Source organism: Lampris incognitus, chromosome 12, assembly GCF_029633865.1.
Source record: "Lampris incognitus isolate fLamInc1 chromosome 12, fLamInc1.hap2, whole genome shotgun sequence".
Taxonomy (NCBI): Eukaryota; Metazoa; Chordata; class Actinopteri; order Lampriformes; family Lampridae; genus Lampris; species Lampris incognitus.
Window position 1 is genome coordinate 542965 of NC_079222.1, and position 23553 is coordinate 566517.

Below are 23553 nucleotides of genomic sequence, written 5' to 3' on the forward strand. Positions count from 1 at the left end.
TAAAATGTAGTTTAAGATGGTAATCAAAAGCTTCAAATTTTATTTAGTCATAGGCAGCAGCGAAAATGAAAGTCTTCAGCCTTGATTAAAAAGAACTGAGAGTTGCAGCAGACCTGCAGTTTTTTTGGGAGTTGGTTGTGGTGTATAAAAACGGAAAGCTGCCTCTCCATGTTTAGTTCTGACTCTGGGGACAGAAAGCAGACCTGTCCCAGACAATCTGAGTGGTCTGGATGGTTCATAGTGTAGCAGTAGATCAGACCTGTTTCAGACCATCTGAGCGGTCTGGATGGTTCATAGTATAACAGTAGATCAGACCTGTTTCAGACCATCTGAGCGGTCTGGATGGTTCATAGTATAACAGTAGATCAGACCTGTCCCAGACGATCTGAGCAGTCTGGATGGTTCATAGTGTAGCAGTAGATCAGAGCTGTCCTAGACGATCTGAGCGGTCTGGATGGTTCATAGTATAGCAGTAGATCAGAACTGTCCCAGACGATCTGAGCGGTCTGGATGGTTCATAGTGTAGCAGTAGATCAGAGCTGTCCTAGAGGATCTGAGCGGTCTGGATGGTTCATAGTATAGCAGTAGATCAGACCCGTTCCAGACGATCTGAGCGGTCTGGATGGTTCATAGTATAGCAGTAGATCAGAGCTGTCCCAGACCATCTTGAGGTCTGGATGGTCCATAGTGTAGCAGTAGATCAGACCTGTTTCAGACGATCTGAGCGGTCTGGATGGTTCATAGTATAACAGTAGATCAGAACTGTCCCAGACTATCTGAGAGGTCTGGATGGTTCATAGTGTAGCAGTAGATCAGAAATGTATTTTGGCCCTAAACCATTCAGTGCTTTATAAACCAAGAGCAGAGTTTTAAAATCAATTACATAATTGATGGACAGGAAGCCAGTGTAGCGACCTCAGGACTGGAGTGATGTGGTCCACTCTTTTGGTCTTAGTAAGGACTCAAGCAGCAGCATTCTGAATCAGCTGCAGCTGTTTGATCGAGGTTTTAGAGAGACCTGTAAAGACACCATTACAGTAGTCAAGTTGACTGAAGATAAATGCATAGACATGTTTTTCCATTTCCTGCTGAGCCATAGATCCTTTAATTCTTGATATATTCTTCAGGTGAAAGTAGACTGACTTTATAATTGTCTTAATGTAGCTATCTAAATTCAGGTCGGAGTTCATGAGTATACCAAGATTTCTGGCATGGTTCGTGGTTTTAAACATTACCATTTGTAGCTGAGCACTTACTTTCAATCGTCCTTCCTTGGCTCCAAAGTCAATTACTTCAGTTTTACGTTTGTTTAATTGAAGAAAATTCTAAGACATCCAATTGTATGGAATTATAGTCCCCTGGTGATATGGTTATGTAAATCTGTGTCGTCTGCATAACTTTGGTCACATATTTTGTTGTTTTTCATAATCTGAAGAAGTAGTGGGAGCATAAAGATGTTAAATAGAAGCGGCCCCAGAATGGACTCTTGGGGAACTCCACAGGTCATTTTTGTATGCTCAGATGTGTAATTACCTATTGACATAAAGTAGTCCCCGTCCTTTAAATAGGATTCAGAACTGTGCAGTGCTGTGCCAGAAAGTCCCAACCAGTTTTCCAATCGGTCCAGTAATATGTTGTAGTTGACTGTGTCAGTCTCAACAGCAGTCAGTCTCATGGTGACAGTTGCCATGCCACAAACAAGAGAATTTATTAAAATGCTAATGAAAGCCATGATAGTACTCATAGAAATTATAATGCTAATGCTAGCCATGCTATAACCAATATAGTTCTTTTAGCATGCTAATGGTAGCCACGCTAGAACTAATAGAAGTCAGTCTGATGCTAATGTTAGTCCTGCTACAATCAATACAGCTCTTTGATAATGCTAAAGGAAGCCATAGACCATTTTTTTGAATACCGTCATATTGGGTAATTTTGTGTTGTATCATGGGAGAATGCTGCCTTTTTTATCCATATCTCATTATTTCACGTTTTTTATTTTTGTTTTGTTTTGTTTTTTTGCATGTGTTTACAAGGTCTTTGTGTATTATTAGGCCAGTCTTGTTGTCACTGCATCAGTGTCCTACTTGTGTTGTTTGTTCTGCTGTTCAACGATGTATTTCTTGTATTTTGTATCATCTGTTTTATCCCCTCAATCTATTGGTTCCCAGGAGCACCTTACTCAGAATTACATTTGAAATTTAGCCTGCATGCTAAATCTGGTGGATTTAAGGAAACGTTGATTAATGTGCATTGTCCATGTAAATAAATAGACAGAAACAACGTAGAACTCAATGGACATGCTCAGCAATTGCCGGGTGAAGCCCCGTTTACAGTAGGCTTGTCTCCTTTGGCCAAATGAAAATAGCAATCTTTACCTTTATACATATTTTAAACAGTGCTTTACAGCAACACTAAGATGTTTGCGGAATTACGTGTTGATTTTCAACCGTTATAATACTCTCATCTGGGCATTACCCTCTGGCAGTACTGCCAACAATGTGTTGCATCGCCATCAGATTCGCATCCATTGGTGTGTTGTACAGGGTGCATTGAGGTCAGACCAGGCCACGTGTTTCAAAGTGTCTGAATCTTCAGTAGCAGAATGCGAGATGACATTCAGTCATTACAACCCGTGTTCAATGTTGGTAGCATTATTATTTCTTTTTTGCAGGCTATGCTCATTGTAAATGCATTTGTTACTTCAAAGTAAGCTTATTTTTTAAATTAATTTCATTATTGGGGTTAGCACCGAATATGGCCGACACTTTCGCCTGGCTTATCTGAGAGGTGGCAACAATTTGTGATTTACTGGCACAATTTCATGACACTTATTGAGTGGATATTTTACACAACATATTTCAACTCTTAAGTGGATTCTTTTCTACTTTGGGATCGGCAATGTCAGCTGCTGCACTGAAAACAGATACCGCGTGTGCAGGCTGCAACAAAGCCCCGCATCCCAATGAAGCGGCCTCACCGCCGACTGCAAATACTGACGCCGGCACTGCCAACTTGGGACACCTGCAAACCATGCTGGATTCACTGAAAAATTACATTTGCTGGAAAATCGACTCATTGGCATCTGAGCTCCGTGACGAGATCACTTCGGTTCGAAAAGAGATGAAAAACATGTTAACAGAAAGTCAGCAACCATGACCAGAAAACCAACCAGCTGGAATGCACATGTAAAGAGCACAGCAACCAACTAACTGGTTTGTAGTCTACAGTGAATACGCTGACAACCTAAATGAAAGTGTTGACTGACAGATGGAGGAGCGGGCTAGGAGGAATAATATTTGATGGAGTTGTTCCTTATCTGATGCGAGGGTTTAAGGACAGGATGTTGTGTTGCTGTAAAGCCCCGTGAGGCACATTTGTAATTTGTGATATTGGGCTATACAAATAAAATGGACTTGGCTTGATGGGGGATGCTGGAGAATTTGGAGGGCCCTCGCCTGACTGACTTCATTGCTCAATTTCTTAAGGACCTCTATGACCTAGATGAGGTGCCCCCTCATGACACAGCTCATCACACCCTGTGCTCCAAACCCAAGGAGCGAGAGATGTCCCGGCCCTTTGTTATCAGGGTTCAGTTCTTCCATGTCCGTAATGAGATGCTGCACCAGGCAAGTGAAGCATCCTGCACATCCTCTCTGCTATACCATAGCAAGAACATGTTCCTCTTTCCGGACTACACACCCTGCACTGCGAGGAAGCGGGCTACATTTGGGGCGGGGGGGGGGTGTCAGCTGCATACCTGCCTTGGTGTCAGATCTGGAGTGCTGTTCCCAGCTACTCTGTGGATAACTTTATCAAGTGGTGCTGCACATACCTTTGACATGAGAGGGTCTAAGGACAGGATGTTGTGTTGCTGTTAAGCCCACTGTAAATCTGTAATTTGTGATATTGGGCTATACAAATAAAATTGATTTGACTTGACCCGAAGACTGCAACAGACTTTGTCAACACAAGTAGAAAGTAGTTGCTTCAGATGCTGACATGTAAAGTTAATTCTACTACGCTTCCAGCTTGACACCTGATCCTACTGAGTTGGAAATCCCCGACCCCACCTTCTCATTCTCTATGGATCAGAGATATTCTTATTTCAATAAAGAGGGAAAACAAGGTGTACAATGACAGGTTCATCAGCCAGATTTAAGAAAACTTGGGGGTCTTTCTTCATGAATATAGTAGATAAATTACACTTCCCCAGCATTTCAGAACACAGACTTCTAGTATTCAAATTCAACCATGTTGAGGTACTGTGAAATATGATGGCATGTCTAATATGTTTATTGTAGTTTCTCTTCTTTCGCTTGTGTAAGTGTGCTACGTACATAAATATGCATTCATAGATTGTATCTGATGCGTGACCAACCTATGTGAGTCGTGTGTTTTCCTCTGGTGTTGTGTTTTTGTTGTTGTTTTAGAAAATGTGAACTCAGGGTATACATTTAACAAGTGTACCTTTTCTTCTAGGAAAAGGATTATATTGTTGTGTCTTCATGCATGCTCATTAATCTGGGTGCAGAAATCTCAACGTTCATCAGTTCATCTGGACACAGATGAACTGATTCAGCTGACTGAATGAGGAGTCAAAGAGGCCATCTATGTGAAGAGGGAGTGACCATCCCTGAACCGGGGGGGGGGGGCTAAGAGTACATCTGTCGCCATCTTACAATGCTGCGATTGCAACTATTCCCCAACCTTCTGTGAATACTACACATGTGAATAGAACACATGTGACTAGTACACATGTGACTACTACACATGTGACTAGTACAGTGAATATTACACATATGATTAGTACACATGTGACTAGTACAGTGAATATTACACGTGACTAGTACACATGTGACTAGTACAGTGAATATTACACGTGACTAGTACACATGTGAATAGTACACAAGTGACTAGTACACATGTGACTAGTACAGTGAATATTACACATGCGACTAGTACACATGTGACTAGTACAGTGAATATTACACGTGAATAGTATGCATGTGACTAGTACACATGTGAACATTGCACATGTGACTAGTACACAAGTGAACAGTGCACATGTAACTAGTACACATGTGAATAGTACACATGTGAATAGTACAGTGAATATTACACGTGAATAGTACGCATGTGACGAGCACACATGTGAATAGTACAGTGAATATTACACATGTGAATAGTACACATGTGAATAGTACAGTGAATATTACACGTGAATAGTACGCATGTGACGAGCACACATGTGAATAGTACAGTGAATATTACACGTGAATAGTACACATGTGACTAGTACACATGTGAATAGTACAGTCAATCGCTGGTTTTGTCCAGTGGAACTGATTCACATTTCTGAGATCATATTGGTAATTTATTGCATCATTTTTTTAATTTATTGTATATAGAGGTATTTACCTGTGTTTATTATCTGTCCTGAAATAGGCACTGAAATTTTGAAATTGAATCACTGGTTCATGTATGCCCTGAAGAATCCAATAAACAAAAGTGTGAAAAAAAGATAAAATAATTAATTTATTTTTTTAGCTGGATAGTCTAGGTTTAAATGAACCAGCCACGGAGGATTCACAAGCCAGTGCATTCTTAGTGCTGGTCTCAAGTCCACATAAATGGGGAGGGTTGCATCATAAGTCAGATTTCCATACTGGATCGGTCGAGGCCCGGGTTACCAACGACCGCCACCAGTACTGTTGGCCAGCAGGGTGGCGGTGGAAACTATGCTACTGTTGAGCGAAGGAGAAGGAGAGGGGGAAGGCATGTGCAGAGAGGGGGAAGGCATGTCCAGAGAGGGGGAAGGCATGTCCAGAGAGGGAGAAGGCATGTCCAGTGAGGGGGGAGGCATGTGCAGAGAGGGGGAAGGCATGTGCAGAGAGGGGGAAGGCATGTGCAGAGAGGGGGAAGGCGTGTGCAGAGAGGGGGAAGGCATGTTCAGAGAGGGAGAAGGCATGTTCAGAGAGGGGGAAGGCATGTTCAGAGAGGGAGAAGGCATGTGCAGAGAGGGGAAGGCATGTGCAGAGAGGGGGAAGGCATGTGCAGAGAGGGAGAAGGCATGTGCAGAGAGGGGGAAGGCATGTGCAGAGAGGGGGAAGGCATGTTCAGAGAGGGGGAAGGCATGTTCAGAGAGGGAGAAGGCATGTGCAGAGAGGGGAAGGCATGTGCAGAGAGGGGAAGGCATGTTCAGAGAGGGGGAAGGCATGTCCAGAGAGGGGGAAGGCGTGTGCAGAGAGGGGGAACGCATGTGCTGAGAGGGGAAGGCATGTGCTGAGAGGGGAAGGCATGTGCAGAGAGGGGAAGGCATGTTCAGAGAGGGGGAAGGCATGTCCAGAGAGGGGGAAGGCGTGTGCAGAGAGGGGGAACGCATGTGCTGAGAGGGGAAGGCATGTTCAGAGAGGGGGAAGGCATGTTCAGAGAGGGGGAAGGCGTGTTCAGAGAGGGGGAAGGCGTGTTCAGAGAGGGAGAAGGCGTGTTCAGAGAGGGAGAAGGCATGTCCAGTGAGGGGGGAGGCATGTGCAGAGAGGGGGAAGGCGTGTGCAGAGAGGGGGAAGGCATGTGCAGAGAGGGGGAAGGCATGTTCAGAGAGGGAGAAGGCGTGTGCAGAGAGGGGGAAGGCATGTGCAGAGAGGGGAAGGCATGTGCAGAGAGGGGAAGGCATGTTCAGAGAGGGGGAAGGCATGTCCAGAGAGGGGGAAGGCGTGTGCAGAGAGGGGGAACGCATGTGCTGAGAGGGGAAGGCATGTACAGAGAGGGAGAAGGCATGTGCAGAGAGGGGAAGGCATGTGCAGAGAGGGGGAAGGCATGTTCAGAGAGGGGGAAGGCATGTCCAGAGAGGGGGAAGGCGTGTTCAGAGAGGGAGAAGGCGTGTTCAGAGAGGGAGAAGGCATGTGCAGAGAGGGGAAGGCATGTACAGAGAGGGAGAAGGCATGTGCAGAGGGGAAGGCATGTACAGAGAGGGAGAAGGCATGTGCAGAGGGGAAGGCATGTACAGAGAGGGGGAAGGCATGTGCAGAGAGGGAGAAGGCGTGTGCAGAGAGGGGGAACGCATGTGCTGAGAGGGGAAGGCATGTCCAGAGAGGGGGAAGGCATGTGCAGAGAGGGGAAGGCATGTTCAGAGAGGGGGAAGGCATGTCCAGAGAGGGGGAAGGCATGTGCAGAGAGGGGGAAGGCATGTGCAGAGAGGGGGAAGGCATGTGCAGAGAGGGGGAACGCATGTGCAGAGAGGGGGAAGGCATGTGCTGAGAGGGGAAGGCATGTTCAGAGAGGGGGAAGGCATGTGCAGAGAGGGGGAACGCATGTGCAGAGAGGGGGAAGGCATGTGCAGAGAGGGGAAGGCATGTCCAGAGAGGGGGAAGGCATGTGCAGAGAGGGGAAGGCATGTTCAGAGAGGGGGAAGGCATGTTCAGAGAGGGGGAAGGCATGTGCAGAGAGGGGGGCGGCATGTACAGAGAGGGGGAAGGCATGTTCAGAGAGGGGGAAGGCATGTGCAGAGAGGGGAAGGCATGTCTAGAGAGGGGGAAGGCATGTTCAGAGAGGGGGAAGGCATGTGCAGAGAGGGGAAGGCATGTTCAGAGAGGGGGAAGGCATGTGCAGAGAGGGGGGAAGCATGTACAGAGAGGGGGAAGGCATGTTCAGAGAGGGGGAAGGCATGTGCAGAGAGGGGAAGGCATGTTCAGAGAGGGGGAAGGCATGTCCAGAGAGGGGGAAGGCATGTGCAGAGAGGGGAAGGCATGTCCAGAGAGGGGGAAGGCATGTGCAGAGAGGGGGAAGGCATGTGCAGAGTGGGGGAAGGCATATGCAGAGAGGGGGAAGGCATGTGCTGAGACGGGGGAAGGCATGTTTAGAGGCAGCAGGAGAGGAGGAAGGGTAGGAGTGTGGAGTTATGAGTTGGCACTGTCAAGTTATAATTTGATACAAGCAGCTTCCCCACTTGAAAGGGACTGATGCATCTATCCGATGGTTTTTAACCTGATTCCACTCAATGACCAAAAAGCATTTCCTTTCTTTTCTTCCTACTTTTATTTTGGCAGGTTCAGCAGTCTGGTTTGATTCATCAGTCATTTGCCATTAGTGTTACGGTTGTAGCAGAGAGGAGGACCCTAGTGCAGACGGTGGAGGCAAACCGGTTCCGACAACTCTTTTATTACACGGAACAAAAACAGCAGGTACAGATAGCGGGAAGGGCTAACACACAGGACGTGGCAAATCTTACAAACAGCAGGAATGGACATGGGGAAAGGTCACAAAAGACGAGGCACTCTGGTGACAAAAAGTCTCTGAGTCTCAGTGGGTGTCTCTGTGTGTGTCTCAGAGAGAGTGTGAGATGACCCGACAAAGTGCCAGAGCAACCAAGGGGTATATTTACCCAGGGGAGGCCAATCACAGAGATTGGGTGCAGGTACGCAGGAACTGGCCAGCCAAACGGAGACAGGGGAGGTTGAGTGAAGCCGAGCAATCCGGGTCATTCAGGAACCCGGGCGCAGGTGGATTAAAGCACCAATCAGGGGATGGGAGAGCCATGATCACAGACCATGACAGGACCCCCCTCTCAAGGGGCGGATTCCAGGCATCCCAAAAACAAAGGACCCAGAGTACCCAGCAGGACAGACAGAGGGGCTCAGGGGGAGGACGAATGGGGCCAGGGATCTCAGGCAGGCGGCCCGAGGGCTGGGACCAATCGGGAGGGCAACCAGGGCGCAGTAGGCAGGGCATCTCCGGCGGACGGGCAGATGGAAACGGACTCCAGAGGTGGCGAGACGGCCGGTAGGCAAACAGACTCCGGAGGCGATGGGACGCCCGCTGGGCAAACAGACTCCAGAGGCGGCAGGATGGATGCTGGACAAACAAACTCCGGAAGCGGCGGGCAGGCCGCGGGGAAAACAGATTCCGGAGGCGGCGGGCCAGCTGCAGGGCAAACAGATTCCGGAGGCGGCGGGCTAGCCGCGGGGCAAACAGAACTCGGAGGTGGCAGGACGACCGTGGGGGAAACAGAACTTGTAGGTGGTGGGACAGCCGCTCGTGGAGCAGGTTTCCGCGGCGGCCTGGCAGCCGCTTGTGGAACAGGTTTCAGAGGCGGCCTGGCCGCCGCTCGTGGAGCAGGTTTTGGAGACGGCCTGGCAGCCGCTCATGGAGGAGGTTTCGGAGACGGCCTGGCAGCCGCTCATGGAGCAGGCCCCGGAGGCGGCCCGGGTATGCTGGGCAGCTGAGGCTCGGGGACAGGGGGCAACTGAGGCTCAGGGATGCTGGGCAGCTGAAGCTCAGGGATGCTGGGCAGATGAGGCTTGGGGACGCTGGGCAGCTGAGCCCAACAGGTTGGCTGAAGTGGCCGGCCGAACAGGAACCTGTAGAAGGAGTCATTCAGTGTGGCTGGCGACTGGTATTCAGACAGGATGTCGGCCGGCTGCCGAGGAACATGGGCCTGGCGGAGACTCCGGGAACCTCCCCTGGCTAGGCGGGATTCCCAGAATTGGTTTAGGGCTGGAGCCGGCTCAGCACCACCTATTACCGGCCGGTAGACATGCTGGCGGCTAGTGGGGCCAGAGCCAGCAGACTGGGAGACAGGCTGCTGGCTAGCAAGCCAGATAACACCCAGCCGGAGGCCATTCACACCAGACACCGGCCTCGACCTCTGTTTTCTCCGATACATCCGCTGGGTCCATACTTGGTTGGGTCGTACTGTCACGGTTGTAGCACAGAGGAGGAGCCAAGTGCAGACGGTGGAGGCAAACCAGTTCTGACAACTCTTTTATTACACGGAACAAAAACAGCAGGTACAGATAGCGGGGAGGGCTAACACACAGGACGTGGCAAAACTTACAAAACAGCTGGAAAACAACGGCAGGAATGGACACAGGGAAAGTTCACAAAAGACGAGGCACTCTGGCAACAAAAAGTCTCTGAGTCTCTGTGTGTGTCTCAAAGAGAGTGTGAGACGACCCGACAAAGTGCCAGAGCAACCAATCAGGTGATGGGAGAGCCATGATCACAGACCATGGCAATTAGCTAAAAGACATAGGCCATAAGGTGAAAAATCTTTGAATAAAAAAAAACAGAAAAGAAAAAAATGATGTACCAATATGCTATTGCAAATAAATGTAAATAGACAACAAAAAATAAGCAATTGTTGTTATTGCAAGAAAACAAACATTAAGCATCTGCGCCTTATTTTACTTAACCTTTATGTTGTGTTCGGGTCTGCCGTGACCCATTTCAAGTTAAAATTATATAATAACTACCATCTAGTTTGGGTTTTTTTGGAACAAGGCATTATGATATCCTCCACAAGAGCTATATAAATACTCACATCATTTTAGCCAATTCTGAAGGTCTCTACAAAAAAGGTGTATCATTTTGTGTTCGTGTCTGGGAGGACCCAGCAGTGCATTGAAATGTTGTGGGTAACTCTGGGTCAAATTTGGCTCAATCAAGATTCATCTTTGACTTTAGACACCCCACCCCCACCCCCTTCCTCCATGGGAACAATTATTTTCTCACAGTATGCACTTGTACTCCCAATCCCTCTGGCACCCACCCCCCCCCCCAACGGGAACTCAACCTTTCTCACAGAATATGGACATTGACCCTGAAATTCAACTTGAACCTGAACACACACCCCTTCCTCCACAGCAACAATTATTTTCTCGCAGTACAGTGTAGGCCTTGGTCAGCTTGTGGGGGGTGTAGCATGAACAACATTGCACAGATTGTCTCGCATAAACATCTATAAATATCTCTGCCAAGTTTATTTGAGTTTCATTCAGCAGTATCTGTCGATTTCACAATGAGCAAAAGATTTTTCACTGCCCGTGAGGCTCTTGATCACATCTTTGAGGAGGGACATCAGGCTTTGGGGGAGAGAGATCAGGCTGAAATTGAAGAAGATGTGTCTGAGGATGACGATGATGTGGAGTATGCGCCTGAACATGATGAAGACACATCTGATGAGGAAGTAGGCCTGGATGAGGGAGAATAACAGGAGGCCTTCGTGTCAAGGAAAGGCAAGATGGCATGGTCCAAGATCCCTCATGAAACCAAAGGCCGAGCACAAGCTCAGAACATCATCGGAATGACCCCTGGGCCCACTAGATTTGTACTGTCACATGTCCAAGATATAAAGACAGCATTTGAGCTGTTCATACCACAGTCTATCCAGTCTATCTTGATTGAGATGACGAACCTGGAAGGGAGAAGAGTGTTTGGCAACAGTTGGAAGGAAATAGACAAAACCTATCTGGATGCTTACTTTGGGCTGTTGCTTCTTGCTTCTTGAAAAATGTCGTCATGATGTCCACTCTCCACAAGAATGCTTCTGTGAGCAGTAGGGAGGACAAAAAGCCAAACACTATCCTGGACTACAACAGGAAGACGGCCCGGTGGCCATTGGCTGTCTTTTATGACATTCTTGATGTCTCAGCCTACAATGCGTTCGTGGTGTGGACTGAAATAAATCCTGGGCGGAACTAGGGCAAGTTCAACAAGAGGAGGCTCTTTCTTCAGGAGCTGAGGAGAGCTCTGGTGAATCCCCACATTGAACATCAGTCGGTTCCCCGAACTCCTGGCTCTGCCAACTTAGTGAGAGAGCTGCAGGCTGCAGCCACATCAGCAACCTCCACTAGGACTGAGCCAGAGAACGCCAGTGGCAGCAAGAGAAAGAGGTGCCAGTCCTGCCCTTCCAACAAGGACAGAAAAACCAGCACGACTTGCCACACTTGTAAAAAATACATCTGCAAGAAGCACACGCAAACAGTTGCATACTGTAATTCGTGCATTTCAACACACACACACACACACACACACACAGATACACAGAAACACTTTGTTCATGTTTGTGCTTAATCTTAATCTGTTATTTTGAATCAAATAAAGTCTTGTTTTATGAAAAAAAGCTTGTTTTTTTTTACCTTTTTCTAACAGAAATCTATTTAGGTCAATTTTGACCCGTAACACCACAGAGGTTACTATAGTTAATAATATAAAGTTCTACAAACTTTTTTTTTTTTAGAAATTTTATTCTAATATTAGTCTATTATAGTCAGATAACATAATTATCCACTGTCTTCACTATAGGGAATATAATGAGTGAATTTAATCCCATTTTTAACTTAAAAATATGTGGTGTAATGTGTCTTGGGGCCATAAAATAAAATTACAATAGGATTGTATGGTTATGAATGCATAAGTTAGTTATGATTTAGCAAAACCAATATTGGATGATAGTCATTGTTTTTGAGTGTTTTGGACTAAGGGTTCAAAATTGACCCGCGAACACACAGGACAGAAACAGCTTTCGACCACATATATGTTCTTACATCACATGCAAGTAAAGCTGTAAAGTAAAGTAAAGACCTGCTGCTGTTTTATATTACCCGGATGACTGCTTGTCAAGAACCATCAGATTTGCAAATGGATTTACAGCCAGTATACTTTCATTACACACAAACACGCAAACCAACTTGCACCCATGAACATTAAAGAGTTCCACTATGGAAGCACAGTAACAGAGCTGCCGACCTCTGTGGCATCAAACTAACGCCATCCAGACGGGTGTGGCAGAAGCAGTGATCTTCACCAGGGAAACAGCCCCTCAACTTATCAAGGTTCAACATCTTACCGGCTGCCTCTCCGGGGTTCCTACACATGTCTGCTCTGCATGGGTTTACTGCACATTATGACGCTGCAGCGTCTTCTCCAAGCACGCTCTTTTATTTTTCTTTAGCGCGGCGCCTGTTCACTTCCGGGCCAGTGTCCCTCGAGATACTGCGAGGCGCTTCTTATTCTCCGGGGAGTACATGGGCAGATTGGCTGGGAGTACGTGGGCAGATTGGCTGGGAGTACTTGGGCAGATTGGTTCCGTCCGGTTTGTTCTCTCAATATTCTGTTTGTTACTGGATTCTTGTCATTTCTTCATTTTATTTCTATTCTGTTCATTTGTTTAATTTGACTTGACAGGCACTATGACTGGTAAAGGGAGAGAGCTGGCTGATACGATGAGAGAAGGAAGGTAGGTACACTGTGTGTGCAAGAGACCAGGTGGAAGGGGAGCTAGGCCAGGAGCATCTGAGGTGGGTTCACTCTTCTACCATGGAGTGAATGGGAGGAGAAATGGGGTAGGGGTAATTCTGAAGGAAGAGTATGTCAAGAGTGTGCTGGAGTTGAAGAGAATGTCGGCAGAATGATGAGTAGTTGTTGAATAGTAGATAGTATTCATCTGTTGTCTACATATCGCTTGTTTCCATGATCTGTATATTTGAACTCCTTTGGTTCTCCATGCCCGCTATGTCCTGTTGTTTTTTGTTGTCCATCGGTGATGTGTCAACTCTGCATTGGCGTTTGTATGATTTGTTTGTGGGAGAGTTTTATATATACTGGCTGCAAACTAATTTCCCTGTAAGGGACAATAAAGATACTTTGACTTTGAGCATGAAGCTGGAAATCGAAGTTGTATTGCTGAATGTTATCAGCGCATATGCCCCGCAAGTTGGGTGTGAGATGGACGAGAAAGAAGAATTCTGGAGTGAGTTGGACAAGGTGGTGGAGAGGGTACCCAAGGAGGAGAGAGTGATGATTGGAGCGGACTTCAATGGGCATGTTGGTGATGAGGAGGTGATGGGCAGGTATGGTGTCAAGGAGAGAAATGTGGAAGGACAGATGGTGGTGGATTTTGCGAAAAGGATGGAAATGGCTGAGGTGAATACATATTTCAAGAAGAGGGAGGAACACTGAGTGACGTATAAGAGTGGAGGAAAGTGCACACAGGTGAACTATATCTTATGCAGGAGGAGTGATCTGAAAGAGATTGGAGACTGCAAGGTCGTGACAGGGGGGAATGTAGCAAGGCAGCATCGGATGGTGGTCTGTAGGATGACGTTGGAGACCAAGAAGAGGAAGAGAGTGAAGGCAGAGCCAAGGATTAAATGGTGGAAGTTGAAGAAGGAAGAATGCGGTGTGGAGTTCAGGCAGGAGTTAAGACAGGCACTGGGTGGTAGTGAAGAGCTGCCAGATGGCTGGACAACCACTGCAGAAATAGTGAGGGAGACAGCTAGGAAGGTACTTGGTGTATCATCAGGACAGAGGAAGGAAAACAAGTGGACTTGGTGGTGGAATGACGAAGTACAGCAAAGTATACAGAGCCAGAGGTTGGCAAAGAAGAAGTGGGATAGTCAGAGAGAAGAAGAAAGTAGATAGGAGTACAAGGAGATGCGGCATAAAGCAAAGAGAGAGGTGGCAAAGGCAAAGGCGTATGGTGAGCTGTATGACAGGTTAGATACTAAGGAAGGAGAAAAAGGACTTGTACCGACTGGCTAGACAGAGGGACCGAGCTGGGAAGGATGTGCAGCAGGTTAGGGTGATGAAGGACAGAGATGGAAATGTGCTGAGAAGTGGGGAGAGTGTGCTGAGAAGGTGTAAGGAGTACTTTGAGGGGCTGATGAATGAAGAAAATGAGAGAGAGAGATGGTTGGATGATGTGGGGATAGTGAATCAGGAAATGCAGTGAATTAGCAAGGAGGAAGTGAGGGCAGCTATGAAGAGGATGAAGAGTGGAAAGGCAGTTGGTCCTGATGACATACCTGTGGAGGCATGGAGGTGTTTAGGAGAGATGGCAGTGGGGTTTTTAACTAGATTGTCTAACACAATCTTAGAAAGTGAGAGGATGCCTGAGGAGTGGAGAAGAAGCATACTGGTACCAATTTTCAAGAACAAGGGTGATGTGCAGATCTGTAGCATCTACAGAGGTATAAAGTTGATCAGCCACAGCATGAAGATATGGGAAAGAGTAATAGAAGCTAGGGTAAGAGGAGAGGTGATGATCAGCGAGCAGCAGTATGGTTTCATGCCATGAAAGAGCACCACAGATGTGATGTTTGCTTTGAGAATGTTTTTTTTTTTGTAAATTTATTTCTAGTTTTTCCCCTTATCCCCCCCAATTAACCCAATGGCATATGGCCAGAACTCTTGTCGAATAACTCCCCTGGCTCGCGTTTCTACAGGAAGGAGATAGCCGTAACACCAGCTTCCTTCAAATTCGTGTCGGCTGCTCTCGCTATTTTACATGCTGAAGCCTCGCATGGATTGCATCACCTTCAACCCGCGAAGGAGGTGTAGGGAGAATGCTTTCAATTGCTTGGCTGCAGGCGCTCGGGTGGGGCCAGAGAGGTCGCTGGAGAACGACGAGTCCCTGAACACTACACCGATCTACACCCACTATCGGGTAAGGGTGGCCTAATGAATGCCTTACCCCATGGACGCTCTGGCTGCTTTGAGAGTGTTGATGGAGAAGTATAGAGAAGGTCAGATGGAGTTGCATTGTGTTTTTGTGGATTCAGAGAACGCATATGACAGGGTGCCGAGAGAGGAGGTGTGGTATTGTATGAGGAAGTCGGGAGTTGCAGAGAAGTATGTAGGAGTTGTGCAGGATCTGTATGAGGACAGTGTTACAGTGGTGAGGTGTGCAGTAGGAATGACAGATGGGTTCAAGGTGGAGGTGGGATTACATCAAGGACCGGCTCTGAGCCCTTTCTTGTTTGCAATGGTGATGCACAGGTTGATGGATGAGATCAGGCAGGAGACTCCGTGGACTATGATGTTGGCAGATGACATGGTGATCTGTAGTGAGAGTAGGGTGCAGGTTGAGGAGAGCCTGGAGACATGGAGGTATGCACCGGAGAGAAGAGGGAGGGAAAGGGAGGACATTTGAATGATGAGGATGCAAGGAGTAGAGGTGGCGAAGGCATATACGTTTAAATACTTGGGACCAACTGTTCACAGTAACGGGGAGTGTGGAAGAGAGGTGAAGAAGAGCGTGCAGGCAGGTTGGAGTTGGTGGAGAAGAGTGTCAGGAGGGATTTGTGACAGAAGGGTACCAGCAAGAGTTAAAGGGAAGGTTTACAAGATGGTTGTGAGACCAGCTATGTTATACTATGGTTTGGAGACATTAGCACTGATGAGAAGACAGGAGGTGGAGCTGGAGGTGGCAGAGTTGAAGATGATAATATTTTCATTGGGAGTGATGAAGAAGGACAGCATTAAGAATGAGTATATTAGAGGGACAGCTCAGGTTGGAGAGTTTGGAGAGAAAGCAAGAGAGGCAAGATTGAGATGGTTTGGACATGTGTGGAGGAGAGATGTTGGGTATATTGGGGGAAGAGGAAAAGTGGAAGGCCAACAAGGAGGTTTATGGGTGTGATGAGGCAGGACATGCAGGTGGTTGGTGTGACAGAGTGAGATGAAGAGGACAGGAAGAGATGGAAATGGATGATGTGCTGTGGCGACCCCTAACGGGAGCAGCTGAAAGTGGTAGCAGTAGTAGGAGCAGATAAAAGAACCAAGTCAGTTCTAGTGGAGGTCAGTCTTACACCGACCCTAACCACGCTTCTTTTCAATACTAACAGAAGGCATGCTAGTACAAATAGTAGTTAGAATCATGCCAAGAACAGCCTCTCTAAAAAAAATTTAAAAAAAAAAATCAGTTCAATACTAACAGAAGCCATACCAAAAGCAATGGTATTCAGTCTCATTCGAACGCTAGCCATGCTACAAGTGTTGAGTTGCTTTAATAATAATAATAACAATAATAATAGTAACAATATTATTAATAATAATAATGATGATGATGATGATGATAATTATAATAGTAATAGTAATAATAATGATGATGATGATGATGATAATAATAGTAATAATAATAGAAATCGAGATTAAACGAATGTGGGGAATGAAAACCTCAACAATACCAGTAGTGATAGAAGCCCTGGGACTTATAAAAAAAAGGGATGGAGAAATACACCTAATGGATCCGGGTAACATCAGAATACAAGAACTACAGAAGATTGCACTACTTTGAAGATCTCATATCCTAAGAAAGGCACTATCCATCAAATAGACTTCTACCTCATTCTAACCCTAGGCCCAAGGAATGGGCCCGGTTATTATGTTGTATTATGGCATGAAGTTAAAGGAAATTTGTATAATAATAATAATAATAATAATAATAATAATAATAGTAATAATAATGATGATGATGATGATAATGATAATAATAATAGCAATAATAATAATCATCATCATCATCATCATCATAAAAATAATAGTAATAATAATGACGATAATAATAATAATAATAATAATAGTAATAATAATATCAATAGGTCCGTAGAAGTTCAACCCCTCCTCCACGTGGCATGGACCGGGCAACGCAAGTATGGCAAGCCAGCAGTACAAGCAGTCAAAGGGGCTCTGACAAAAAATAAAGCCCCGAGGCTCTAAAGTACCGGGTTGGCATCCAGCGGGGGTTAGCCTGCCTCATGGGTAGGAGAGGCTTTTTAACATCGGTCGGTAATGCTCCTAGAGCTGGTATCTCGAAAAAATACTGGTGGTTGTGCAACCTAAAATTCATTAAAACTTGAATTATGGAAACTCGTATTACCAGATATTCATACCGCATCAGTCATCGCGCGGGTTACCAAGGAACGTAATCTTCAGTGAGGAACCAGGCTGAGATCGAAAAGTGTGCTACTGGAATAAACTCTACCCAAAATGCACCAGAGGCTCAACACACTGAGGATATTCCTGAAAGAGGCACTCATGTTGCACCATCTCAAAATTCTACTAAAGCCAGTTGACAGAAATGGTCTAGGGAAGAGTACAAAGAAGTCATGGAAGCCTTCTACACTGCTTCCTTCAACCCAAAAACATTGGAAATTCAAAGCACCTATGACATCTGGTGTGCCAATAACCCCACAAAAAGGCTAAATCTAGACGTCAACAAACTTGCAAATGTCAACCGTGATATTTTCAATAAGACTAACCAAAATGGAGCTGCAAGCCATCCAAGTAGGAGTAAAGCAGAGAGATGAGAATGTAAAACCTGAGGAGAGGGATACAAACGCAAATTCAGAGGAGCAAAATGAAGATAAGAATCACGAAAATGCGAGAAATGATAAGCCAGATGACCAAAAACCACCGAACAAAGATGAACAAGATGAGAAAGTGAGCGCAATGAAAGAAAGCATCCTTAGAAAATACGAAATAGCCATAGAAACCCCAATAGGCAAGAGACCACCAATTCCAAAGATAAAAAGTGATCAGCACTCAAAATCAGCCATAGAAACAGCAAAACAAAGCCATCAACCAGATAAAAGACCAACTCCCAGAAGTGCTGTCCCTCCCAGACATTAACCACCTTGTCTATGCAACTGCCTCTGCCATCACTGAATCACTGGGCATCAAACACAAGAGGAAGAACAGACCAAGAAAAGATAACCAACCAAAATGGAAAAAGAAAATTGAAAGTGAAATACGCAAAATTAGGGGAGACATATCTACACTAAATGAGATTAAAAATGAGAAACCAGTCAAAGAAAAACGAAAAAGAGCACTAATCAGGAAACACAATATTAAACAAAAAGAGCAAATACTAACAGCCATTGAAAAATTGAAAAAACTACAAGCAAAAACCCAACGCGTGAAAAGGTTCAATAAGAGACAAAAGTTCTTCCACCAGAACAAAACTTACAAAGAAAACACAAATAAATTCTATAGAGAACTAGGGAAAAGGTTCGTTGAGGTCCTAGAACCCCCTAAAATTGATGAAGAAGAGAACTTCAGGAGCAACACCTTGGAAAAACAAAAGAATTACAAAAAAAAAACGCTGAATGGATCGGCGAAATAGAAACAGAGAACACCCAAACCAACCAACAAGAATGGCCACAAATAACCCTAGAAGAAACAAAAACAGCAGTACAGAAGTCCAGTACCTGGAAAGTCCCTGGTAATGATGGGATAGCGAACTTCTGGATCAAGAACTTACCATCTATACACCAAGATCTGACAAACGTCTACAATGGATGCATCAGCAACCCATAAACATGCCCTGAATGGCTCACAACTGGTACCACCTACCTACTTTCCAAACAGAAGACACCAAAAACCCTAAAAACTATCGTCCTATCACATGTCTCCCTATACCCTACAAGATCTTAACATCCATCATCACTGGGAGAGTTTACAAGCACCTGGAAGAAAACAACCTACTTCCCTTAGAACAAAAAGGGTGCCGGGAAGGGAGCTATGGCCGCAAAGACCAGCTTTTAATAAACAAGGCCATCATTAGGGAAGTAAAAACGAGGAAGAATAATCCGACAACAGCCTGGATAGACTATAAGAAGGCGTTCGACTCTGTACCCCATGACTGGGTACTAAAATGTCTTGACAGCTACAAAATATCACCAATCCTTATCCAGTTCCTAGCAGCAAATATGGACCAGTGGAAAACAAGCCTTGTTCTAAAATACACAGACGGGACGCTACATTCAAGGCAGCTCAACATCAATATCGGCATTTTTCAAGGCGACTCTCTTTCTCCTCTCCTCTTTTGCATAGGTCTTACTCCACTATCCTCCCTCCTGAACAACACCAGCTATGGTTATACTACAGGTTCATGCACTATTAACCATCTAGTCTACATGGATGACCTGAAAACCTTTACCAAGAATGACCAAGAACAAACTGACCTTTTGACCATCAGAAAAGGCTTCAGTGACAACATCAAAATGAAGTTCAGACTAGACAAATGTGCCAAAGCTACATTCAAAAAAGGAAAACGTATCACCACCAAAAACATCCACACTGACCTAGACACCACTAACCAAGACCTAGAACAAGAAGGCACATACAAATACCTGGGAGTGGATGAAGGGGACGGGATACACCATGCCAAAATGCAAGAAAAGATCAGAAAGGAGTACTACCGAAGAATATGAATGGTAACAAAATCCCAACTCAACGAATCCATCCGAATGGAAGCCATCAAAACCCTGGCTACACCTGTCATAACTTACAGCTCCAACATCGTCGACTGGAAACTAGAAGAGATCAGGAAACTAGACAGAAAAACAAGACAAATACTCACCTTAGAGAGGATGCACCACCCAAAATCAGATGTGGATAGATTAAACCTCCCCAGAAACGAGGGTGGCAGGTGTCTAATCCAGCTAGAAACTGCCTACAAAACAACAGCAATAGGCCTAGATACTTACCTTAACACCAGAAATGACCCCCTTCTCATGATTGCTAGAGAGCATGAAAAACAAAACAAAAAGTACTCCGTAGCTAACCAAGCAGTAATGTTCAGAAGAGAGCACCACCTCCCTGAAACACCACAACCTGAAGATGAAGCTCCAACCATCCACGCCCGAAAAGTCCAACAAAAAGCAAAGCGTCACGCCCAAGAACAAATGAAACAAAAATGGGAAGGGAAACAAATGCACGGGCAATACCCAAAAAGAGAAGGTGAGAAAAGATGTAGGCGAACATATGACCAGCCAATGGCTCAAAACAGCTGGGCTGAAATCCCAAACAGAGGGCTTTATCATCGCTGCCCAAGACCAGGCCATCAAGACCAGTCACTACCGGAGCAAAATACTCCAAGATGGCACAGACCCAGCGTGCAGGATATGTGGTCAATTCCAGGAACATTGACCATATGGTGGCAGGGTGCCCTGAGCTGGCCAGAACTGAATATTTACAAAGACACAACAAGGCCGCCACATACCTGCACTGGAACATCTGCAAAGAATTCAACACCAACACAAAAGAAAAACAGTACGAGCATGAGCCCCAAACAGTAACAGAAAAAGACAACATCACAATCTTATGGGACATGCCAGTACAGACAGATCCTGAGATGAAGCCCAACAGACCAGACATCATCATCAAGAACAAAAAAGTAAAAAGCTGCCTACTCATCGACATGTCCATCCCGACTGAAAGGAGTACCTCAGTAAAAGTAACTGAAAAACTGTCCAAATATAAAGACCTTGAAATCCAGACTGACCGAATGTGGGGAATGAAAACCACAACAATACCAGTAGTGATAGGAGCCCTGGGACTTGTAAAAAAAGGGATGGAGAAATACACCCAACGGATCACGGGTAACATCAGAATACAATAAGTAGAGGATGACTGCACTACTTGGAACATCTCATATCCTAAGAAAGGCACTATCCATCAAATAGACTTCTACCTCATTCTAACCCTAGGCCCAAGGAATGGGCCCGGTTATTATGCTGTATTATGGCATGAAGTTAAAGGAAATTTGTATGATACTAATAATAATAGTAGTAGTAGTAGTAGTAGTAGTAGTAGTAGTAGTAGTAGTAGTAGTAGTAGTTGTTGTAGTAATAATAATAATCATAATAATAATAATAATGATGATGATGATGATGATGATGATAATAAAAATAATAATAATAATCAACCGTGAAGGAGAAGATCCGGAAAGAGTACCACAGGAGAGTGCGTATGGTACTGAAGAGTGAACTCAATGCGGCTAACAGAATTGAAGCTATCAACACCCTAGCGACACCTGTAGTGACGTACAGCTTCAACATGATCAATTGGAAACTGAATGACATCAAGAGACTAGACACCAAGACAAGGAAGATCCTGACCATGGAGAAGATGCACAACCAGAAAGTAGATGTCGACAGGCTGTACCTACCAAGAGCTTCAGGAGGATGAGGCCTAGTCCAACTCGAACTGACCTTCAAGACAACCACTATTGGGCTGGATGCATACCTGACAAAAACAGATGACCCACTCTGAATAGTAAAACATCAGATCTACTCCATCAATAAAGAAGCTGTGCAATTCAAGAAAGAGCTTGATGTCCAGAAACCCCACCAACAGAAAACGAGACAACTACCATCTACGCCAAACGAGTGAAGCAGAAGGCAAAACACCATGGCCAGTGGCAACTGCAAAAAACCTGGGAGGACAAAGCAATGCATGGGAAGTACCCAAAAAGAATGAGAGATGCAGATGTGGACCAACAAAAGACACACCAGTGGCTGAGGAGCACTGGGCTGAAAGCAGAGACGGAGGGCCTGATAATCGCTGCACAAGACCGGAGCCTGGCAACCAGATCCTATCACCATCGCATCATCAAAGATGGAACAGACCCACAATGCAGAATCTGTGGAATGTACGAAGAAACCATCAACCATATTGTCTCAGGCTGCCCGGAACTGGCAAAGACCGAGCACATGTACAGGCACAACAAGGCAGCAGCATACCTGCACTGGAAGATCTGCAGGAGTTACAAGATCAAGACGACTGAGAAGTGGTACGAACTTCAGCCAAAAATGGTCACTGAAAAAAATTATGTCACCATCCTCTGGGACATGCCCATCCACACTGACAGAGAGATAAAAGCCAACAAGCCCGACATCGTTATCAAGGACAGGAAGCAAAAGAGGTGCATGTTCATTGACATGGCAATACCATCCGAATCTCTGACCAAGTACAAAGACCTGGAGATTGAAATCAACAGGACGTGGGAAATGAAGACCAAAACAACACCAGTGGTAATCGGAGCTCTAGGACTCATGAAGAAGGGAATGGAAAAGTTCACCAACCGTATCCCAGGAAACATCAACAACAGTACATTCCAGAAGATCGACCTACTCAGAACAGCCCACATATTACGACGAGTACTGTCAATCAAGTGACATCTGCCCTATAGTGCCTCAGGTCCATAGTTTGGACCCGGCTCTACAGGATGTAAAACAGGAAAATGTGAAAGAAATGATAATAATAATAATAATTATTATAATGATAATAATAACAATAATAATGGTAATAATGATGATGATGATGATGATGATGATGATAATAATAATAATAATAATAGTAAGAACATCATCAAGAAAAAAAAGAAGAAAAAAGCTGCCTACTCATTGACATGTCCATCCCGACTGAAAGGAGCACCTCAGTATAAGTAACTGAAAAACTGTCCAAATATAAAGACCTTGAAATCCAGACTGAACGAATGTGGGGAATGAAAACCACAACAATACCAGTAGTGATAGGAGCCCTGGGACTTGTAAAAAAAGGGATGGAGAAATACACCCAACGGATCACGGGTAACATCAGAATCCAATAAGTAGAGGATGACTGCACTACTTTGAAGATCTCATATCCTAAGAAAGGCACTATCCATCAAATAGACTTCTACCTCATTCTAACCCTAGATCCAAGGAATGGGCCCGGGTATTATGTTGTATTATGGCATGAAGTTAAAGGAGCTTTGTATAATAATAATAATAATAATAATAATAATAGCAATAATAATAATAATAATGATGATGATGATGATGATAATAGTTATAATAATAGTTATAATAATGATGATAATAATAATAATGGATTACATTTATACAGCGCTTTGTAACTGTATTGATAATATGTGGAGTGTCTGCTGTTGTCCGTGTATTGTGCTGCAGAGCTTAACATGTACCGAAAACGAATTCCACCGGCCTTGGTTGTGTGGCTAACCAACAATCTAATCTTATCTAATGTAATCTAGACACCCAAAGCACTTCACACAGAAGGAGGAAAACCACCTTAACCACAACCAATGTGCAGCACCTCTTGGTTGATGCATGGCAGCCATTTTGCACCAGAACACTCACCACACATCAGCTTGAGGTGGAGAGGGAGGAATCGCTGAGCAATTTGCACAGTGGGGTGATTAGTTGG

The 23553-nt window shown here is 45.2% G+C and overlaps 1 protein-coding gene across 2 annotated transcripts in view; it reads right to left on the reverse strand.

Annotated features, from left to right (window-relative positions):
* Positions 1 to 23553, reverse strand: part of fer (fer (fps/fes related) tyrosine kinase) — a 203644-nt gene that overhangs the window by 3653 nt on the left and 176438 nt on the right. The gene's annotated exons all lie outside the window — the stretch shown is intronic.